Here is a 22094-nt window from a genome sequence, read left to right as displayed (position 1 = left end):
ACCCCAAATCCAAGTAGACAGAAGCTCCTGCATTCAGGATACTTCCAGACTTCACCCAGCATATCTGTTCATCTGTATCCTTTATCATATCCTTTATTAGATTAATCAGTAAATAGAAATAAGCATTTCCCTGAGTTCTGTGAGCCATTCTAGTGAATTATCAAACCTAAGGCTTCCCTAAATCAGGGAAGCCTGATTTATAGTTGACTAGAAGTACAGATGACAACCTAGGACTTGTGATCAGCATCTGAAGTGGAGGAGGACAGCCTTGTGGGACTGGGTGCTGAACCTGTGGGATCTGGTGGATAGAGGCAGAACTGAGTTAAATTGTCAGACACAGAGCTTGTGTTGGAGAATTGCTTAATATATGGGGGGGAGGGAATACATTTGATGACCACAGGTGAAGTGTGGTAGTAGGTGAGACTAAAGAAGAAACACAGGAGTGCATTTTTCATATACCTTGGCCAACTGGACCTGCATGGAAGTCTTCTGAATGGTCTGGGAAGGCTTTTACTACCTTGACTAAAAGGGGAGAAAGGCAGGGTTGGAGCAGTCTCTCCATTTTCCCTATTCCTGCTTTTTCCTGCCTTGAGCACATGTGCCATGGCCAGAGCTGTTAGCAATCATCTTATGACCAAGAAGCAAAATGCAAAGATAAAGTCCAACAGCATGTCAAAGGCCAAGTGCATCTCAGAGATGCCAACTCTGGCATCATTCAGTTGCTGAGCCATTTCCAGAAGCCTCCTGCCTCTAGGCTCCTTGTGGTGTGAGAAAAACAATTCCATCTTTGTTTAAACCACTTTTAGCCAATTTTCCTGTTAATTGAAGCTGAGTATATTCCTAAGCAATACAGAAGCCTGTGGGAGTCCAGTCTGACCTCTCCCTGCCCCTGTGAACACTACATACAGGATGGATGGCAACCTCTCTGGGAGGCCAGCCCCAGAGTACAGCCACCTGCTCAGTCCTGGTCCCATCTGGCCCTGTCTCCTTCCAACTCCGGGTGTATCATAAAAATGCAAATCTCTTGTGATCAATCATACATAAGGAACATGCAAGTTGGACCAGCAGAATCAAGAAGCAGAGCTTGGGAAAGTTTCCAGAGGAATAGTGAGAAAAAATCTTTTTATGGGGTGTTTGTTTGTAGGCCACAAGCAAAGAGAGAACCAGCATAGACACTTCTAGGCATGACAGTAATACTGATATAAAAATACAACTGTAAATGCCACTGGCATTTATTGAGCATCCACTATATGCTTGGTGCATCAGTTCAGTTCAGTCATTCAGTCATGTCTGACTCTTTGCGACCCCATGGACTGCAGCATGCCAGCTTCCCTGTCCATCACCAACTCCTGGACCTTGCTCAAACTCACATCCATTGAGTCGGTGATGCCATCCAACCATCTCATCCTCTGTCGTCTCCTTCTCCTTCTGCCTTCAGTCTTGCCCAGCATCAGGGTCTTTTCCAGTGAGTCAGTTATTTGCATCAGGTGGCCAAAGTATTGGAGTTTCAGCTTCAGCATCAGTCCTTCCAACGAATATTCAGGATTGATTTCCTTTAGGATTGACTGCCTTGATCTCCATGCAGTCCGAGGGACTCTCAAGAGTCTTCTTCAACACCACAGTTCAAAAGCATCAATTCTTCAGAGCTCAACTTTCTTTATGGATGCGGTCCAAATCTCACACCCATACATGACTATTGAAAAAACCATAGCTTTGACTAGACGGACCTTTGTTGGCAAAGTAATGTCTCTGTTTTTTAATATGCTGTCTAGGTTGGTCATAGCTTTTCTTCCAAGGAGCAAGTGGTGCTTCATACTTGTCATCTTTCACAACCACTCAATGCCATGGTTACTGTTGCATCCATGTTTCAGATGAGAGTAATGAGGCTTAGAGAGGTGAGGTCATTGACCTAAGGTCGGTCGATTAGAAAGGGTCAGAGTCTGAATGCATGCTCAGACTGCCAAAGTCCAGTGTCCATGGATTTAACCTCCATGGAACAGGGTATCAGTAGGTGTGAGGTAAAACATGGTTAGGCCAGGAAAGAGGATGCCTAACCCAAAATTGTCTGCAGTTCACTGCACATTCTCCAGGCTCTGTAGGGCTCTTGGGTCTCCTTCAACAGGTCTGAAGCAGTGACCTGTCCCAGTGATAGTCTGTCTAGATACACCACATCAGTATAAGCCTTTTGGTTCTTAGAAGAGCCACTCTCCCACAAAACAAACATTTCTCTAATATTTGCCCAAGCCAGGCCTTGGCAAGCTGTTCACCTGAAGAAATCTGAGTCTTTTCCCCTACCATCATTCTTGAGGTTCTGCTGTAGGGCAATGTTTATGAGAATAAGAGAATTCTGCTCCCCACCCCACCCCCATCCCCACTGCTTCCTAGTCTGTCTAGCTTGAATGCCTCTGGAGGCATCCTCATTAGGTTGCTCCAAGCATCTCTTGAGAGCAAAGTCAGTTTGGACTCAAAAGACCAGGACTATGGAGAGTTCCTTCCTGACTTGTAGCAATTTCAGATCTCCCAGATCCCTTCACTTCTCCCTGAGCTGCTGCAAGTGTTGTGGCTAATTAATGACCTATGGCTGTGACCTGCTCTGGAGAGCTGGCTACCAGGAACACCACACCATGCCTGAAAAGCCAAGGAGGTTGCATTCCCTCCCCCAAGAGCGTCCAATGCCTGGCTGATGTGAAGCCCCTTTGTCTCACTAAGGGGCCAGTCTACAGCCTGACTTACACCGTAGAGCATCCCTTGGGTGAGACAACCCTAGGCTCTCCCTGAGGCCCATAGCCTTGCTTGACTCTCCCCTTTCTTATTCTGCTTCCCTCCCTCCTTCACAGGCTTTCCTCACAAGCCCTCCCTCAACAATCCATGTGGATCCAATTCCTCAGATGCTGTTTCTAAGGAATCAGACCTAAGACAAACCCTGTACTGTGTCCAATTTTTGAAAATGCCATTAAACCTTGGGTACCACTCAGGGACAATTGCCTGAGATACATTTGAACTGTGTAGCCAGACAATTCCCCATCTTTGCAGCCTTTTCATGTATGACTGTTTACCTTTCAGATGAAAGACCCTCTCTACCTCCTATCTCTGTTTTCTCCTGCCCTCTATTTCTCAGGCTGCTCTCTGCTCCCTCAATCCTGATCCAGCCTCATATTTCCCACTTTTCCAGTCCTTCCCAACCAGATTTCCAAACAGATTTACCTATACGCTCAGACTTTTCTCAGAACACTCCTTGCACTCCTGCCTTAAGTGAGAATGAGATTCCCCCACCATCCCCCCCCTACCACCACTCCCCAGAGGACACTGCTGTCCCTGAGATTTTCTCAAGCCCAGGCTGCTCATTCTGCCAAGGTACAAAAGGTCAGCATTCTCCTTGCTCCTCATGACCACTTCTCAAGTCATTATGCCTCCACCCTCATATTAAAATACATCTCCTTTGTTTCTCATGCCATCTGGCAATATCATTAAAATCGACCAATTGCATATCCTTTGACACAGCAATTTCTCTTTATACAAAAATATGAGTGTGAAGTGAAAAGATATATGTAAGAACACTTGTAATGGCATTGCTTGCAAAAATAAAAAAAACAATAGAAACTGGAAGCAATTTAAATATCCATCAACAGGAATCTGACAGAAGATTGTAGAGCAACTGCATGGTGGCCCACTACACCCCTCCTAGAAGGAAGTGGTAGACTTTTTTGTAGTGACATGGGGAGATATGCACATGATATGTAACTATGTCCAGCAGAAAAATTGCTTGTGGACAGATACAATATCATCTCATCTTGATAAAGAAAAAAACAAAAACATGCATATTTTTACAAGATTAGGAAGATTGTTCTAGGCCGAATGATCCTTGGATAGAGATGTCCTTGCAGTTGCTACTGCAGTTGTGGTTATGGAAGTTCTCAGAAGTGCCACACAATCTTCAAAGCCCATAAAATGGGACCAGAAAACATTATGCTCTTGATACAATATGCTGATGATTGCTTTGTCTTCCTGGCAGGGGTTTACCAGGTCATAGTGGTATTTAATGACTCTGAAACTCCCATGCTTAAAACTCTTTCAAATATACTCTGAGGTTGTATATACAATGGAGTCCCCATCTCATTCTTCCAGACAGGAGAGATCCAGGGGAGGAAAACAATTCTGAGTGCCAAAAAATTGTTATGAAATTCAAGCTTTATTGTCTTCTCTTCCTATAACAACAGCAACCCCCCAAATAATAAGCAAGTCAGTCTAGTATTGTCACCTCCCCTCCTATTTCTTGTCAGTAGGGCACTCATGGAAGCATGTGGAGCAGAGACACCCATAAGGAAGAACACAAAGATGGGGGAGGTTAGGAGAAAACTTTGGCAATGTTTGAATTTGTTACTAGAGTATATCTCATCTTTTAGTAACAAGTAAAGATTAAAATTAAATTTTAGAATACCACTTGATCCATCATACCTCCATACACTCACTGAAGAGAAATCTCTGATAAAGAGAGTCCCATCAAGTACAGGGGTAAAGAACAGGAACTCTAGAACTACATTTCCTTGGTTATAAGGGCTGCAACCTTGGATAAGTTACTTAACCTCTCTGCAGGCTGACTGTATGGGCTTCGCTGGTGGCTCAGGCAGTAAAGAATCTGGCTGCAATGCAGGGGACCTGGATTTGATCCCTGGGTTGGGGAGATCCCCTGGAGGAGGGCATGGCAACCCACTTCAGTATTCTTGCCTGGAGAACTCCCATGGGCAGAGGAGCCTGGTGGGCTAGTCCATATGGTCGCACATGGAATCAGACACAACTGAGTGATTAAGCACAGAACAGCACAGGCTGTGCCCCGTATACCTCCAGGGGGCATCGTGTGCATAGACCAAGTGAGAATGACAGGTATCCTTGGAGTTGTGTTATGTGGCACAGCAAAGACCTGAACCTCTGAGGTTTCAGCTTCCTTATCTATAAGATAAGGATAATAACAGTCCCCATACTTATTCTGGGCATTTGGTGAATTAATCCATAAAACTGTACCTGGTATATTGTAAATATGCAATAAACATGAGCTATCATAATTATTACCATCTCCATCACTACCATCAACATCATCATCTTCAAGATAAGTCCAGGGAAGGGCTCTATGTCCTCATGGACCAATCTGATCTCTTGAGCACAAACTCGAAGCCAACCGTTAACTCTATGGAGAAGAAACACCTTTGCATTTTATCAGGAATGAAGACCTTGATGTTTATTTCTCTGTTAGAGAACTCTTCTCCAGTGAGGCTAATGGCCTGAAGGCAATGTTCCTGCAGGAAATAGAGCCGATCTGGAAAGCTCCCTGAAAGCACTATAGTGGGAAGGAGCTCTCCATGGTCCTGGACTTAAGAACTCTAACTTTGCTCTCTCCAACCCTCTGTGTTCTGTCTATCGGCTTTGCCACAGGCAAGCTCACCAAGAAATTTCCCCCTTTAAAGCTTCGCCTCAGCTCTGCTAATGTACTACCCTTATTTATTAGAAATATTTGCACTATAAAGGATTCTTAATTCAAATTAAAATATCTTTGGTGGTGGAATTGGTAGACTTTAATGGACAAAAGGAAGTATTTTGGACTGAAGGGGCTTCCTAAAAGTTCATCCTACAGGTGGTTGTCTCTAGTTAACCCTGAGAAGCATGTGTTCCTGTTATCCTTGCAAAGGTCTTTCTGTGGTTGCATGTCACCTTGAGTCAAATATCCAGGAGCAGAGAGGAAGGAGATGTGTACATGTGCAGAATCTGTGCAGAGAAGCTGTTTGTACTGGATCACACTTAGTGTGTTCTGTCCCAGAGTGCTGCTTATGGGAATAATAGACAGGATCCTAGGCTTACAGCCTCAAATGATGATGTGGGGAGACTTGGAGTTGTCCCACCTAGGGCCTATCTCTGCCACATTGACTTAAGGATTTGGTTGGTTATAAAGAAGACTTAGAAGAAACATCACAAGATTAAGTTGCAGACAGTCCTTGTATCTCAGGCTAGGAGATAGACACAAACTTTGGATTGTCTTAATCATGGTTGGAAGTGGTGGAGGCATGGTAGAGGGAAAGTTGTCCCATATCCTGTCAGGTCCTAGCCCTGCAGCAGCCTCAACTCATGGCCCTGCAGAGGCTGACATTCATCTCCTGGAGATGAGCTGGAATGTTTCACATCACCTTCTTCCCACCCTGCCACTCACTCTCTCCCTCCCTTACTCACCCATACCCCTCCAAAGCCTATGAATTCATCAGTCACACCTCTTCTACCCCATATTCCAACTGTCAGACTTCTGGGTCACCACCCACCCCTCCCACATACCTTCCTAATACTGGCAGCAAATAAATAGACACATTTGAGTTGTTTTCTGGAGGCTTCTCTATCATCTTCCACAACATTGTTGTGCCTGGAATTATCCCATGCCTTGTTTAGTCGCTGGGTTTAGTCTTCATAGCAAGTCAGTGAAGTTTCTTAATGCCCCCATTTTAAGGTTAAAGAAATGGAGGCCCGACACTCTTCATCTGTAAGATGGGGAGACTAAGATTTGCCTTGTTTGGCTACTGTGAAGTGGGAGATAATGCTGAGTGATGTGCACAGTATAGGGTAAGTTGCTCCACACACTTTACTACATTCAATCCCCTTTCTAGGCTATAAGCTCCTCAAGAGCTGAAACAATGTGTTTTTTTAGTTTTGAACTATTTATTTAAGGGAGATTTTGCATCTGAATAGTGTCCCTAATAAGCTGCAGATGAAGATCAACAATTCATAGGATAAGTCTCTTTTGAGATAATTGCCTTGTTGTGGTCCCCCACATCAATGTACCAACTTATTGGGGTAGAATAATCATCATAATCATCACCATCATAATTATTATTATTTATTGAGCATCAACTATAGACCTAGGACTGTCTTTTGCATTTTAAAAGCATGGTGGTATTTAATTCAAGCAATGTATAAGTCAGCCCAAGTTCAAGGTTGCAGAATAAGTAGGTTACATCTGCATACCCCTAACCCCTTCCTTATATTCAGAGTTTTATCCACCCCTACCTCCAAGCCCCATTACTCTTGAGGTGCATGCCTGAAATATTCTCACTATTCTGGCTTTCTTGCCAGCTTAATTGCCCAGCAACTTATTTGGAGCCTGGAGAAAATTAAGATCTCAAAATGAATCTGCTTCCCCCTCCTTCCTCTCCTAGCATCTCTAGCATTGAGTCTGAAACACACTATCAAACTCTTGATTATCAAGTCAATCAAGATATTGACTTCTAGAAATCAGTAGTAGTACTAACAGTGTTACTGCTTATTGAGCCCTTACTACAATAGTGCATTTGGCACCATATCTTCTCTGAGTTGTTACGATTATAATTCCCATTTCACAGATGTGCAAATTAGAGGTTATGTCATTTAATTAAGGTCACCAGAATAAAAAAATGGCAGAGTCAATTGTTGAACTTCTATGTGCCCCACTTTATAAATTAAGCTCTTTCCTATTGAAGTTGAACCATTCTACCCTTACTGTGTGTCTCAATATTGCTGCCCCAACAAGAGTAGACATGCATAGAAGACATGGATATTTCCATAGAGGTAGTCTAATATTCAGGAAAAGCTGTGAGTTTTCCTTTTGGAAATAGTCATGGACTTGGAAGATCCCCTGGAGAAGGAAAGGATAGGCTACTCACTCCAGTATTCTTGGGCTTCCCTGGTGGCTCAGATAGTAAAGAATCTGCCTGTAATGCGGGAGACCTGGGCTTAATCCCTGGGTTGGGAAGATCTCCTGGAGAAGGGAATGGTTACCCACTCCACTATTCTTGTCTGGAGAATTCCATGAATAAAGGAGCCTGGCAGGCTATAGTCCATGGGTTGCAAAGAATCAGACTTGACTGAGCAACTTTCACTCATGGGCTTGAATCATAGCTTTCAATTTACTGGATGAGAAATATGTCTAGTGAAGAGAGAGGGGTAGATTGTGAATTAAGGTTGTATTAAAGGAATAAAGATGAGATATAAGAAGATAGGCTGTGATGAGTTGAAACTTTGGGGCCCCAGGTAAGAATGTTTGCAAATAACTCCCCTGTTCAGAGGCTGAACCGTTGTGGTGGATGTTAATAGAACTTATAAATATCTGGTTCTTTTCTTTTCTTGCTGGGTATTTTTAAAGTTAGGTGGTGAAAAGTGAAGTGAAAATGTTAGTAACTCAGTTGTGTCCAACTCTTAGCAACCCTATGGACTATAGCCCCCCAGGCTCCTTATTCCATGGGATTCTTCAGGCAAGATTACTTCAGTGAGTTTTCATTCCCTTTTCCAGGGGATCTTCCCAATCCAGAGATCAAATCTGGATCTCCCTCACTGGAGGCAGACTCTTTGCCATCTGAGCCACCAGGGAAGCCCAAGTTAGGTGGTACGATGTGACTAATTCTGGCCAAGACTGTGAGCAGAAATAATGTATAGCATTTGGGGGATCAATACATTGAAAAGTTCCTATAATGGCTCTCCACCACTCTCCCCTACCACAGCAAACAAGTGTTAAGAGGCCAGAGTCACAAGATGGAAGCTCACCAAATCCCTAAATCACTGCTTAGAAGGGAACTGCCTGGGAGAGCCACTGAACCTACTTCAGATTTTGTACAAATAGGAAACAAATCTTTGTTGTGTTAAGTGACTCAGTGGTAAAGAATCCACCTGCCAATGCAGGAGATGCAGGTTCAATCCCTGCATTGGAAAGATCCCTGGAGAAAGAAATGGCAATGCGCTCCAGTATTCTTGCCTGGAAAAATCTCATGGAGAGAGGAGCCTGGTGGGCTACAGTCTATGGGGCCGCAGAAGAGTCTGACGTAAAGAGGTGGCAAGAATACACAGAAGAACTATACAAAAAAGATCTTCATGACCCAGATAACCACAATGGTGTGACCACTCACCTACAGCCAGACATCCTGGAATGAAAAGTCAAGTGGGCCTTAGAAAGCATCACTATGAACAAAGCTAGTGGAGGTGATGTAATTCCAGTTGAGCTATTTCAAATCCTAAAAGATGATGCTGGGAAAGTGCTGCACTCAATATGCTAGCACATTCGGAAAATGCAGCAGCGGCCACAGGACTGTAAAAGATCAGTTTTCATTCCAATCCCAAAGAAAGGCAATGCCAAAGAATGCTCAAACTACCACACGATTGCACTCATCTCACACGCTAGCAAAGTAATGCTTAAAATTCTCCAAGCCAGGCTTCAGCAATATGTGAACCGTGAACTTCCAGATGTTCAAGCTGGTTTTAGAAAAGGCAGAGGAACCAGGGATCAAATTGCCAACATCTGCTGGATCATCAAAAAAGTGAGAGAGCTCCAGAAAATCATCTATTTCTGCTTTACTGACTAAGCCAAAACCTTTGACTGTGTGGATCACAATAAACTGTGGAAAATTCTTCGAGATGGAAATATCAGACCACCTGACCTGCCTCCTGAGAAATCTGTATGCAGGTCAAGAAGCAACAGTTAGAATGGACATGGAACCACAGACTGGTTCCAAATCAGGAAAGGAGTACGTCAAGGCTGTATATTATCACCCTGCTTATTTAACTTATATGCAGACTACATCATAGAAATGCCAGGCTGGATAAGCACAAGCTGGAATCAAGATTTCCAGGATAAATAACAATAACCTCAGACACACAGATGATACCACCCTTATGGCAGAAAACGAAGAGGAACTAAATAGACTCTTGATGTAGGTGAAAGAGGAGAGTGAAAAAGTTGGCCTAAAACTCACCATTCAGAAAACTAAGATCATGGCACCTTGTCCCATCACTTCATGGGAAATAGATGGGGAAACAATGGAACCAGTGACAGACTTGATTTTGGGGGGGCTCCAAAAATCACTGCAGATGGTGACTGCAGCCATGAAATTAAAAGATGCTTGCTCCTTGGAAGAAAAGCTGTGACCAACCTAGACAGCATATTAAAAACCAGAGACAATACTTTGCCAACAAAGGTCCATCTAGTCAAAGCTATGGTTTTTCCAGTAGTCATGTACACTTGTGAGAGTTGGACTATAAAGAAAGCTGAGCACTGAAGAACTGATGCTTTTGAACTGTGGTGTTGGAGAAGACTCTTGAGAGTCCCTTGGACTGCAAGGAGATCCAGCCAGTCAATCCTAAGAGAAATCAGTCGTGAATATTCATTGGAAGAACTGATGCTGATGCTGAAACTCCAGTACTTTGGCCACCTGATGGGAAGAACTGACTCATCGGAAAAGACCCTGATTCTGGGAAAGACTGAAGGCAGGAGGGACGACAGAGGATGAGATGGTTGGATGGCATTACCGACATGATGGACATGAGTTTGAGTAGGCTCCAGGAGTTGGTGATGGACAGGGAAGCCTGGCGTGCTGCAGTTCACGGGGTCACAAAGAGTCGGACACGACTGAGCGACTGAACTGAACTGATGTGTGCGTGTGTGTGTGTGTTTGTGTGTGCGCGCTTAGTCACTGAGTTGTGTCCAACTCTTCTGTGACCCCATAGACTGTAGGCCGCCAGGCACCTCTGTCTGAGGGGATTCTCCAGAGAAGAACACTGGAGTGGGATGCCATGCCCTCCTCCAGGGGATCTTTCCAACCCAGGGATCAAAACCCAGGTCTCCCACTTTGCAGGTGGATTCTTTGCCATCTGAGCCACCCAGGAAGCCCATGAATACTGGAGTGGTTAGCCTATCCCTTCCTGACCCAGGAATCAAACCAGGGTCTCCTGCACTGCAGGTGGATTCTTTACCAGATGAGCTCCCAGGGAAGCCCTAAGTCACTGATATTAGGGGGTTATTTGTTATTGCAGCATAACCTAATCTATCCTGAGTGATGCCTCAGAATGCCTTATAGGATTCCTCTGGAATGATGATTAGAGGGTTATTGGGGGAATAATTGTCTGGTGAAAATCAGTAACTGGGCTGAGCTGGAAAGATAGGGTGTAGTCAGATTCCAAGAATAGAGACTAAGCAGCCTCAAATGCCTCTTGAGGGAGGAAAGGCTATTTGGGAGTAAACACCAAGGGTGAGTGTCAGGTTTACCCAAAAGGCCAAAATCAAAGGCCAGATCACCAAGGATGAGAGTTGACTTTTCATACATCCCACTGCCCACCTAAGGTCCTATGCAAGCAGATGCAATTGCTACAGTAACTGGCTTTTCCATTTATAATGGGCTTCTAGGAGAAAGGCCCTGAGTCTTGTCCTGATTGGAGGTCCCTTCAGTGCTTTGCTCTCTTCATTCTACATCTTGAGTTGGGTGGATCAGAAAAGCTTGCTGATTTAACAAAGGAAAAGCTGAGTCTTGCTTGGACCAATTCTGATTTCTGCCCTGAGATTCATTTCTTGGTCCTTACAGTTGACATTTTTCACAGGAAAAATTTTTTCTCTATGAGACTATTTGGTTAATATCTGTCTATTAAACTCACATTTAACTCCACCAAACCAGGGCCCATGTCCTGAATATTTCTAGATTCCACAGTGGGATCTTCAATAAAGGTGATGAATGAATGATGGATGCCTGATTTGTGAACTCAAGGTGGAACATTTCTGCTTCTTGCCAGGTTGATCTGTCTCCTGGGCCTTCTGTTTCCAGTCATGTTCTTTGCCAGGTCTTCAAAAGAGGTCATCCAATTCTGACCCTCTTTGTCTCCTGTCTGCTGACCTCACTGACTTATGAAGAGAGATCTTCATCTGAAAATTCTCTGGCTTTTCAGGATAGGAGCAGTGAGAAATGGGCCCTTCACTTAGCTGATTGAACCAACAAAGGGAAGTTTGAGACAGAAAATGAATATAGATCTAGCTGCAGCAATTAGAGGGGAAATCGATAGAACATCATCAACAGCGTCAGACCCGTGTAAGTTGGCGTCTCCAGGGATGGAGTGGCAAAGCACTGTTCATTTCATTTTTGTTTTCCTAACTTAATCCTCAGCAAGTGAAGAGGGACAGGTGTGGTGCATGAGGCGGCGGAGGAGAGGAGACAGGTAAGATGAGATGGAAGAGAAGCATGGGGTTCCTTCTCACACCACTGCTGCTGACCATGGTACCAATTATGTGATAGGAAGTCTCATAGCTCACATAAGAACCGTTTGAGATTCAAACAGGCCTGGGTTTGAATCTCAGACCCCTATGTGCTAGTATGTAAGTGTCTACGGACAAACGATGGAGCCTCACTGAGCCACACTTTACTCAGCTATAAAATGGGGATTTTGAGGCTGCTCTGCACATTTCTCATGACGAGGAAATGAAAAACACATGCAGAGCCCTGAGAGCAAGTGTGGTTGAGCCACAGTAGATGCCATTTTCTCTAATGCTCCTTTACCTGTACTTTGACCCAATCAAGCTTATTTTCCTTTTTTTCCCCCCCTTAGGTGAAGTTTTATAGTCTTTGTTGGGTCATAAGTATCCTTGAATCTTTAATAATCAAATGTAAAGTTTTGAGATTCACAAAGATCTGGTTTTAAACACCAATTCTACCTCTTGCTGGCTGTGTGATCTTGAGTATACTACTCAATCACTCAATGCTTTAGTTTCTTCATGAATAAAATGAAATTAACAACAGTGCCTGTCTTATAGGATTATCACCTATAGTGATAAGGATTAAAACAGTTAATATATGCAAATGCATCAGCGATTAGAACAATGTCTGATACATAATAAGTTTGAGTAAATGTTTGCTATAATTAATAAAAGTCATAGAAATGCCTCTATTAAAATGCAGACAGGCACACACGTATGCATATAATCTCATGAAAGTAATCTCCAATTCTTGTTTAGTGATTCTTGCAGGGTGGAGTCCAGATGCTAGCCTGGCATTGCTACTGTGCATTTTCTGGCTCCTGTCTTCAGAATTGGGTCTGTAAATTTACGGAGGCCCCACTTATGCCATTGTAACAGGACACCTCCAAACTATCCCACTGGAAATCAATTGCACAGCTTTCAGCTCTGTCCACTTAGACTCTGCCAGGCAATGATTTAGGGCCAAGGCTACTCAGGCTTGAGAGAGGGTCCAGCAGTCTAAATTCCAAAGTTCAACCAGTGAACTTTGTCTGATCTGGGCCAAGATCGATACCTAAAGTGTTGCTCTCAGAAGCAGGAAAAAGGCAACCATACGTGGCCCTGGTTCTCTCAGGCTGAGAATATACTGTAGGAGCCTGCAGGCAGAAGGATCAAGGCCAGCCTGGAGAGAGGCATGGAGGAATCTTAGCAGATGGGAGGCAAGGCCCCAGTCAAAACAAGCTGCTCTAATTCAGGAGTTTAGAAATGAAGGGGAAAACCAGGGGCTGGGTCAGAAGCCTGTCAGTAGGGAAGAGCACATGTCCAGAATAGGGAGACTGTGCTATGAGACTTATGGGACCCATCTCAGCCCACGTGGCAGGCATGACTCTCTTGCTAGTGGGCCAGGAACCTCTGATCCCGAAAGGTCCCGCTCCACCAGTGGAACTGAAGCCAAAAGGCTGACCCATCTTCTCCAGAAGCCCTGGAGACATTGTTTAGGACTGCTGCACCTCCAAACCGGAGAGAGTTGGGAACGGGTGTCGCAGTTGGTGGGGTCAGGAGGACTTGCAGAACAGTGTTGACCTCCCAGATGTAGCTGAGAGTGGTGCATGAGCAGGAAAAATCAGGCTCAGGTGATAGAGCTGCCATCCTCCTCTTCCAGAACAGGCAGACAAGCCAGACACTGGGGTGGGCCATCCTTGGGGACCTTTAGCCTGGATTGGTTATATCTAGGGGTGCGATAGAGAAGTAGGCAGTGCCAGCCTTGTCTGGGAGGTCCAGCGCCACAGTGGGTACCAGGGAGCTAGTTACAGCACAAGGTAGAATCAGCCACCTCGTTAACCACAGGTCCAGCATCCCTCTGTGGGGATAGTGGGGTGGGAAAAGGAAAGGGTTTGCGCATCAGTTAGTCTTGGATTGAAATCCCAGCTCTGCCCCTTGTTAGCTGTGTGACTTTGAACAAGTGACTTCACTTCTCTGGGCCTCATTTTTTTAAATCTGTAAAATGAAGGAGAATCATACCAGTCTAACTAATAAGGATGCAGACTTCAGTCTAAATGAAATCCAGACATATGTGGAGGGGGCTTGCTGGAAACTATTTGGCATGAGAACTGATTCAGTATTTTATCATTTGAACTAACCAATCATTGAACAGGTATTTATTGAAGGCCCACTCTCAGCCAGTTAGGAGAAACTCCTGAGAAGGGAGAGTCAGACATGCAGGACTTGTCCCTGTGAAACAGTCTTCGGGTTGAGTTTGTGGGGTAGAGAGAAGGAGAAAGAGAAAAAGAGGGAGGGCAGGGAGGCGTGCTTCTTGAACTCAGCATGGTTTCTGTTGCTTGTACCTTCTTCCCAGCTTAGTTCCCACTGATTTCACACCAGCATCCAGTGGTTAAGGCGTGTATGACGTAGGGAGGGTGCTGACGGAGCCTTTCAGTGTCTGTACTGTATGTGTGCACGCGTGCTAAGTCGCTTCAGTCGTGTCTGACTCTTTGCAGCCCTATGGACTGTAGCCCGCCAGGCTCCTTTGTCCAAGGGATTCTCCAGGGAAGAATCCTGCAGTGGGTTGCCATGCCCTCCCCCAGGGGATCTTCCTGACCCTGGGGTCCAACCAACTTCTCTTATGTCTCCTGCATTGGCAGGCGGGCCCTTTACCACTAGCACCACCTGGGAGGCCCACTGTATTGTGTATCAGGGCACAAATGGACCTGCTCTGGGGCCCCACTAACAGTACATGGCAGAGCAGAGAGGAGGAGAGAGGCGTCTTCCCCAAATTTGCCACCATGCAGTGGTGGCAAACACAGTGCCTCCTGGCTCAGTGGCAAGGACCTGGGTGCAACAGAATGGAGACCATGGAGATCTTGGCAGAGCCTGTGAGCCTGTATTAGATGGGAACCCACAGATACATTTTTAGGAGGTGGGAGATTATGCCCCAGAATTTGTAGGCAACATGTCTGTGAAATCTGAGTGGTTGTTAATAAAGTGATCCCATTTGGATATAGAGGTGGGCTCAGTTACACTATACTGCAAAGCTACTGTGCAGACATGTGGTGATTCAGTTAAAGGGTTTGGTGCATTGTAGACCTTTAAAGTGGAAGTTGTTATAATAGTAACTGTTATTGTTGTTAGTGGGATCATTATTACTGCACAGATCTGGGCAGTAGTGTCAATGACCACCAGTTCTGGCTGGCTGAGCAAAATCCATGCTGGGAAGAAGAGGAAAAAAACCCAAATCGCAGTTTTCTAGGTTTGCATCAATTTCAAACATGTGTGGCCCAGAGCTCTGGAATGAGGAGGAGCAGGCTGACCTGCTGACAGCTACCAGGACTGCATGAAGGAGGCACAGGAAATCGGGGGGAGGGGCTGGTAGATGAAACTTAGGGACACAGAGCCCTCGCTGGGCTACTGAAGTCTTGGAGGGCTTCCGTGACAAGCTCACACTGTGTTCTTTGTCGGGATGGGGTCCTGGAAGTAGCAAGTATTGATGCCAACTATGTGCCAGGTGGTGAAGAAGACATGGTCTGCCACGGGCATCTGCCCCTTGTGCAAATCTGCATCCTCACCCTTCTTCTAAGATACCCAGCTTCTCTCTGGGCAAAGACCTCTTTCCGGTTTAAATGTAAGCCAATCAGAAAACTCTGCCTTCATCTGGCCACAGTGATTGGCTCAGGAACAAGCACAAGGTCCAATCAGAACCTGAGGATGAAATATGGCTCAGGAGGGGAGGGGAGGGAGAGCTGATTCTAAAATGTTTCCTTGTCTGAGCTTAGAGCAGAGAGGATGTGATTGCTGGAGCTGATGCAGCTCTTTAGCTGCACAAGGGAAATGTCTGCCTGAGAACAGAGCCAACCTGAAAGAAAGAAGCACAGAAATGGAGAGAGAATCAGGTCTTCCTTGGTGAAATTGCCTGAACCCTTGAACCAAACGACACCTGAAACCAGTCCTATCCTCTGGTTCATAACAGTTATAAGAGACATAAATTCTCTTGTGCTCAATCCAGTTTGGATTGGGGTTTCTCTAACCTCCACCTGAAAGATAACTGACTGAAGCAAAATCACTGTCTTCAGAGGATTCCCTGTCTAGAAGGGGAGGCAGATAAGCAAATAAACAGTTAGGACACGCAGTGGCAGCTTCTCTGTGGATACAAAAGAGGGCAGTGAGAGCTCCAGGGACTGTGGTTGGGGTGGGATGTCACTCATTCCTGAAGAAAGAGGGAGGGCTGACAATGGACCTCAGGGAAGGTGACAATGAATGGCGAGCACCTGAGTTCTCATTTGTCAATATTCCCAGTCACTTCCAGCCTTATCCTACTTTCCAATTTCTACCTTTTCTACTCCCTTCTTTTAGCTAAGACTGACCTGATCTCCATCCATCCACTTGTTCATCCATCCACCTGCCCATGCCCCCAAGCTTAGCTACAGTTTCACCATCTATTCCAGTAGTAAAGCTGAGTCATACAATCTGTACTGGGGGCCCTTAGGAGTTTCATGCATCTGTACCTGGGGTCCAAGGTTAATACAAAACCTCTTTGTGTAGAACAGCCAACTGTCTCTGTGGTGAAAGAGGCAGAAAGCCCCTGGAGAATTAGACAAGAGTGGGAGGGAGGGACAGACCTGGGGAACAGAACTGGAGTGTAAAGTGGCCTCCATCTGGCCTCAACCTCTGCTCAGAATCAGGGTATCTTGGTGAAAAGAACACTGTGTTTCCCGCAGGAGCAAGGAACAAGGTTTTCCTTTTTTATGCAGTAAACTTCTTCACGAGACAGGAGGAGTAGAAGGCAGGTTTACTAATTGTGCCAGTCACTCACACCTTCCTTTAGCTCATCGCCTGTTCTGCTCACAGAGATGCTCAGGCATCATCCTTGCAATCAAGCCACCTATGGTCTCATACCATCAGTTACTTCACACTGGGCATCTTTCATGGAATTCAGGTGAGCTTTGCTCTGGCTGTCAATCCTCAGCTTCAAAAGTGAGTCAGGTCCAGGTCTAACCCACCTTGGTGTCAAGGGTCCTTTCCTGATACTCATAAAACTATCAATTACATTGTTTTCACTAATTTAACCAAATTCAATTATTTTGTTCTTGACATTTTATTTCCTAAATGCAAAAGTAGTTCTTTACTAATACAGAAAATTTGGACAGCTCACAGAGAAACACAAGGGAAATAAAGACTGGTAATCTACTGCCAAGTGAAAAGTAAATATTTGGAAAATAAATGTTTCTAGGTACACACACACACACAGTTATGGTGTTATCTATATTATTCTGTAGCCTGTTTTTTCCACTTACTAATATATTACAAACATGTCAGCAAACAATCTTCTGTAACTTCATTTTAATGGTTCCATAGCCTCCCACAGTATGGATATTCCATAATTTAACCAACCGCTTATGGATATGCAGATTATTTCCAGGTTTCATCAACATAAATAATTCTTTATGGAATATACTGATCCACATATAAATAGTTGCACATATATTTGCTTCGATCATTTAAATTCCTAGAAATAAAATTGCTGAGTAAAAGATCTGCATGCATGTTTTTAAGACTTTTGATAAATATTGCCAAATTGCCCTCTAAAAAGGTTGCACCAATTTGCACGCCCTCCAGCAGGGTATCAGAATGCCCAATTCCCCACACTCACTGTTGATTTAATTTGCATATCTTTTGTTTCCAGTGAGGCTGAACGTTTTCTCATATGTTTATTGTCTACTTGTAATTTTTCTTTAGTGAATTGCCTACTTATGTCAATTGCCCATTTTTAGGGGGGTGGTTATCTTTTCCTTTTTGACTTCTGAAAGCTCTTCATATACATTAACCTTTTGTCTATAATATATGATTATTATATTTCCCCCAGTGTGTCATTTGCCTTTCAGTTTTGCTTATGGTGGTTTTTTAGGTGCAGTGAAAATTTTCTTTCTAAGTAATCAAATTCATCAATCTTTTTCTTTACTGTTTTTGCTTAGAAATGCTTGAATGTTTAGTGACACTTAGTGATACCTATCTAAGGTCTAACCAACCCCAAGTTTATATAAGTATTCTTCTAGAATGCTCCTCTAATGTTTTTATGATTTTAATTCCTTTATATGTAACGCTTGAACCATCTGAACTTTATTTTGTTGTATGCTATGCAGTAATGCTTTAACTGCCCCCCACCCCCCCGTCACTCCCCACCCCAAAGAGTTGACAAACACTCCCAGCCAGCACCGTTGCTTCCCTGATTTGAAGCAGATCTGTGCCATTTAAACCAGGTCTGACAGCTTTGGAGGTAACAGTGATCTCTCTGAATGGGGAAGCAGTTTAAAAAAGAGGATATAGCATGATGTTTTCATTGTTGCCCCCAGTTAGTCCTGCATGTCCATCATCATTTAGCCAGCACTATTTACAAAGTGCCTACAATGGACATTCTGGGAGCTGCTGGGAATAGGAGGAAGACAGCATTTCTGCTCAGCACTTCCCAATATCCACATCAGACGTGTGGTGAGTGCTGTGGTGTGCAGCACAGAGCCCTCCTGCAGGACGAAGGCCTTTACTCCCCAGGTGGTCAGGAATGTCGCTGCTGATAGCCCCAAGTTACCTCCCTGGGAGTTGCCTCCTTCCTTCCAGGTTGCTGCCCTGCCAAGTTATATGCCTTCCCAAGGGAGAGCCCACATCCCTAGTCTATGAGTAAGTTCAAAGACCCAGTCCCCTTATTTTAATCAGGGCAACTCTGAAGGGCCACCCCAGTTCCAGAGCTCCCTGTGGGATATGCTAAGAGCTGTCAAAACTGCTACATCTCAGCTCAATCGCTCGCTCTGCCTGACCCTATCACTTTCATTCATTCCCTTCCAGGGGCCCCTGAGAGCTCCCCTCCCTGCCCCCACCATACCCCACTCTGGGACAATTAATTTCTTGTATGCAAACCTCTCTCTCTCTGGAGAAAGATGCAAGACTCTAGCTTCTGCTTTCCTGAAGACAATGGATAGATGCAAAGGTGACTCCTGGGACCCCAGCAGGCTGGCATGGGCAGGGCTACACTCAGCAGGCTTGTCACCATCTTCCTCATAAGAACTTCATATGTGAGATATTTTGTATCTCTTGAATTACAAAATAAGCTCTGAACAGAAGAACCATTTAGCCTCAAAATTACGCGTTTCAGTTTTAGCAGCAGAGTTATGGTTGCCAAAGCCCTCTAGTAGAAAACTTGCACCAATTAGTCCCTAAGCTCAAGGACAAGATACTAATAAATGCCACAATTTAATTGGCTTGTTCTCACCCAATCCCACCTGGTGGTGCTTCATTTCACTGATCTGAACAAAACTGGGCCCTTCTTCTTGGACTTTAAGCATAACTAGGTTCTTCTTATAAGAATATTCACATAATTACCTTCATTTCTTGGCTGATATTGACATGTGTCTGTGTGAGTGTCATGAAGCACATGGGTGTGTGTGTGTGTGTGTGTGTGTGTGTGTGTATGTGTGTTTACAGGAAGCATAGTGCTTGACACTGAGGCCCGGATTTCTCTTTAGATCAATCACCGTAAAGGAGACAGGAGCACCACGGCCCCTCCTGAGACGTCTACGTCTACTCATGCATTTTCTTTTTTCCTTTTTGGCTGCAGCAAATGCAACTCAACATCTCCAGACAATGAGAAGATTTATTAGCTCATGTTACAATCAGTCCAGAGGTAGGGCAGCTCCCAGGTTGATTAATTCAGTGGTCCATAGATGTCATCAAGGACTCAGCCTCCTTTTATATTTTCTCTCTGCCACCTAAGACATCTCGGCTTTGTCTTAAGTCTGGTTCTTCCCATAGCTGTGACCATTTCCAGCACCACATCAATACAATGAGAAAAAGACAATACCTTCTTTACCGAGGATCTGTTTTCAAGAGCAAGTTAATCCCTCTCAGAAACTCCCCTGCATTCCTCATGTTATTGTCCAGAACTGAGGTCCAGTTTTCGGTGGTGCAAATAGGAATAACCAAAGATGGTTTAGACTCAGGAGACACCTAAAGGCTGTGTCTACTCCTCCCAAGGCTCAGGGCAAGATGAGAAAAGTAAATAGTCAACAAAATAGGGCTCCACTGGGAAAGGGAAAGTCTGGGGTGGGCATGGAGGTTGGGAGTGGGCAACCACGATGCCTGCCACACTTAGCTCATCAGGCAAATGGGAAGCAGGGATGTTTTGCTTCAAGGCAGTGCCGGGGAGAGGAACAGGGCAGGGTAGGGGACAGGTAAGAGGAGGGGATGAGCCTCGCATTTCACAGGTGAGCGGGCACCTCGATGCCCTCGTCCAGCGAGTTGCAATCCCTTGTTCCCAGAGCTCTCCCATCCCCTCTCTAGCTGGGATCCAAGCCCTGGTCTGTTCCACATCAAACATTGAACACATTCCCGTCTGCCTCCGTTCTTAAAGATTCTCCTAGTGTTAAGTGATGGCAGAAGGGGCTGGCAGGAAATGAGATAAAGAGGGCCCTCCGCAGCGGGGTTCTCTGTGAGCGGCCCACAGATCTTCAAAGGCCTTAGGGCTCTCACACACGGCCTCCAGTCCTTTGGACAGATCTTTAGCATAATCTTTAGACTTGTAAAGGTTAGAGCAAATATTAGTAGGGATAAAAGACATCCGAAAGAAGAGGAAGAGGTCACTACAATCAAACACTGAGTTACTATGTTTGTCCCTTGCCTCTTGGCCCAGACGAAGGACGTGCTAGGGTATTTAAAAACACTTGCAAAGGCAACTGCCCAGCCACAATTTTTGTTGACCCTTGAGGGATCGTGCAAGTCTGGTTGGGACTGCAAGTCTGGAAACAGGCAGTGTCAATTATATTTTCAAAGCCTTGGAGAGAATGAGTCTCTGAAGCCATTGTCTGCACCCAGGAGAGCACTCAGGGTCTGAAGGGGTAGGACACTGAGTGCCCAGATGTGGACTCAGGCGCACTGTCGGGCTTCACAAGCACATTTAGAACAGGTCATGTCAGACTGACCTGGTTTCTGCCTCTGTCAGGACACTTGAGGCCGAGGGCAGGGACCCACTGAGATCACTCTGAGAGCGGAGTGGTAGACACGAGGTCAGGCCCTGCAGGCCCCAGCTCTGCCCAGTTGCATAAAACGGAAAGTCCCAAATCCCTCAAGCCAAGCTCACTCGATCTGGGCAGTGACTTAGGTGCTGCAGAGGCATCTGTCTGGGTCACCTGTTTGTCTCCTGCTGGGATATCCAAGCCCTATTCACTGAGGTCCCCAAACAAGACAGAGTTCGGAGATCAGTAGTCATCCATTCACTCATTCACACACTCAGTTACTCATTCATGCATCACTCTGCTGATTATTTATGAGTGTTCACTGTGAGATAGTCAGGATGCCAAGAGCTAAGGATATAGTAGAGAATAAAACAGACACAGTTGCTGCCTGCATAGCACATACAGTCCAGTGGGACCTCAGGGGAGGGTTGTGGAATCCCTCCCTGGCATTTAGATAACAAGTGAAGTGAAGTGAAAGCCATTCAGTTGTGTCTGATTCTTTGCTACCCCATGGACTGTAGCCTGCCACTTTCCTCTGTCCATGGGATTCTCCAGGCAAGAACACTGGAGTGGGTTGCCATTTCCCTTCTTCAGGGGATCTTCCCAACCCAGGGTTCGAACCCGGATCTCCTGCATTGTAGGTGGATTCTTTACCAGCTGAGCTGCCAGGGAAGATTTAGATAACAAGAGTGCTCCTCAAACTGTAATGTACATAGAAATCACCGGGGGGGCCTTATTAAAATACAGATTCTAATATCGTAGATTTGGGACAGACCTGGGATTCTGCATATCTGATAAACATCAAGGTGGAAGCTCATGCTGTTCCTCCTGGAACCACACTTTGAGTAACTAGAAACTACAAATGCTTCGTGTGGCAGGATGCTCATTCTCTTTCCTAAGAAGATAAATGTGAGCCATCTGGGCAGCAGCCTTGTATCAGTAACCGTCTACTGGTGAGCCCCACCCTCTGGATGTCCAGAATTTCTTCCTATAGCTGACCTCAATCCGGGGAACGATTTCATTCCGATCAGCTTAATGCTAGTTTCCTGGAGGCTCCTTTGCATAGACGTAGAATCTCAACTCCAAGGACAGTGAAGGGAAGATGATCC

This window comes from Cervus elaphus, chromosome 20 (assembly GCF_910594005.1).
Source record: "Cervus elaphus chromosome 20, mCerEla1.1, whole genome shotgun sequence".
Lineage (NCBI taxonomy): Eukaryota > Metazoa > Chordata > Mammalia > Artiodactyla > Cervidae > Cervus > Cervus elaphus.
The sequence above is the reverse complement of the archived record's forward strand: the minus strand, read 5'-3'. Positions refer to the sequence as shown.